The following is a 2,365-nucleotide window of genomic DNA, read 5'->3' on the forward strand; positions in this document are numbered from 1 at the left end:
CAGCCCCCGGCCGCCCGGGCCGTGCCGTGCCTGCCTGCAGCACGCTCGGAACATCGCCGGAGCCGTCACCGGTTTAAAAATAGCGTCTCAGCAGAGTGCAACCGCGTTCCCTAAAAGCCATGTGGTTCAAGTTAGAGGATTAATTGGAAATGCTTATTTTGATTTGCAAAGTGATTGGATTTTTCCAGGGCATTTTGAAAGGAAAAAAGTCTGAATTTAATTATCACTATTCCAAAAAGCACCATGGGACCGAGTGTTTGAGGTCGTCTCATGTTTGCTTCACACCCCGCTCCAAAATGCAGGCGGGCTGCAGGGATGTGGTGGGACGTGGTGGGGRTGTCCTGCTGTGTCCCCCTCCCGCTGTCAGGCCAGTCCCGGCTCCTGGCCATTCCCAGCTCGTGGCCATTCCGGACTCGAGGCACTCAGGATGACCAGTGGCCATTGCCTGTGGCAYCAGGCAGAACAAGAGCTTGGGGCAATTGTGTCAGCACAGGCCAGGCCTGGTTTGGGGAGGGTTTTCTTTCACCAAGTTTCTTTGTTTTTACCAAAATGGATTTTTAACAGTAATTGCCTTTTCTTTTCTTTCTCAGGGAAAACATCATTTTCAATTACATTTCTCTGGGTTTCCATTGAAAAATGAAAAGCAAATGGTCTTGCTCGCTGGCAAAATGTGGAAAAATATCTAGGAATATTTTTGTCCAAATGAAAACAGTTTCAGTTCTTTTTCGAGATCTTTTTTTTCCTGAAAAGAAACCACAGTTGCCTTCCCAGTTATTCTAGTCAGACTGGTTTCGAGACAGACTTCCCAGTTCCGAGGCTGGAGCTGGGTTTATGGCGCTGCGGGGCTGCYGGGGAGTGCCAGCGCTGCCATGGCCCCTCCACAGCCGGAGGAAGGACGGGGCAGGAGCAGGGTGGCATCTGCACCAGCACCTCGGCAGCTCTGGGATGCACCAGGCWGGAGATACCCGTGCTCCACGAGGGAGGCTTGGGCTGCGGGGTCCTGCCTAAGGATTTGGGAATGTGACCTGAAACCTGCATTTCTGAGACTCTTTGGAGTGTAGGGGTCGCACTGTGCTCCCCACAGCCCTGCTCCCACCTCAGGGTGGACACAGGTGCAGTGTGGGGGTGTCTGGGGTGTACTGGGGGTGTCAGGGATATCTGGAGTCCAGGGCTGGGCTGGGATTTGAGACTCAGTTTGGCACCTGCCAAGTGGCAGAGCCCAGAGAAGGGCCTGATCCCTGCAAAAAAACACCCTGGATTCAGGAATGGTGCTTCCAGTCCTCCAAAACACCCTTTATTTTGGAGGCTCTTTCTGCCTTGGAGCCTCGGGGCTGGCTGGGATGCAGGGCACACACGGATGCAGGATGCCCCACGACGGAGGCTCCGGCTGCAGGAGCCGTTGGCTCCACACACCCTGCAGTCCTGCCAGGCCAGAGGAAGGGGAATACAGAAATCAATGTTCAACATTATCACTGGGCTGAGATTTGGCTCGGCTTCCCAGCCCGTGACACTGCCTTCCCCCTCCTCCCCGCTCTGGGAGTGCAGCCAGGGTGGCCAGCCAGGTGGGGAGTGCCAGCGCGGGCATTTCGGTGAGAGCTGCGGGTCCTGTCGGCTCCGTGCTGCCAGCTCCCTGTGCACACCTGGGCTGGGCACCTTCCCCACCCCCTGATGCTCATCTGGGGATGCTCCTGGGAAGGAGTTCACCCACGTCCACAGTGACATGGCAGCAAGGAGTGGGGTGCACGACCCTTTATCTCTGTTGCAGCAACAGCCTTCACCCCAAAAAGTCACAAAAGGTTGTTTTTAAAAGATTCAGGATCCAGCAGGAAAATCCTCCCCCATTAGCCTGATTTGCTCCTAGCAGTAAGGAGCTGTGCCTCAGTTTCCCCTTTCAGAACACAGAGGGATGTGGTGATTGTCCTGCACCTCCATGGGAATGGGACAGCAGAGACACATCCTGCATTGGGCCCTGGGATGAAGGGGACTGCAGATCCCTTTCTTCATTTCTTCACCCCAAAACAGCTGCAGGGTTGGGCTGAGCCCCAAGGGAGCGTTTGGGTGCAGCAGCCGGGAGACTTCAGCCCCAATCCTACGGGAAGAAGGAACAGCCCTGGTGCTGGCAGCCAGCGGAGGATGTTTGCTCCCGCTGTCACGTGCCTCCCACCACATATTTAGACACCAGAGCAAGCCARCCCCGGTGACAAACATGGTGCCACTTGGGTAAACACAGCCCCTCGGAGGCGATGCATCCGGGGCYACCACAGGGAGAGACCTGAGAAACCAAGGAAAAGGGGTAAAGAATTTAAAAAAAAAAAAGATAAGCAAAAAATCGGCAGGGGGAAGTGGGGAAAAGGTGAAATAAAGA

This window comes from Malurus melanocephalus, unplaced genomic scaffold, assembly GCF_030028575.1.
Source record: "Malurus melanocephalus ecotype Western Australia unplaced genomic scaffold, MMel_1.1 scaffold_293, whole genome shotgun sequence".
Taxonomy (NCBI): Eukaryota; Metazoa; Chordata; class Aves; order Passeriformes; family Maluridae; genus Malurus; species Malurus melanocephalus.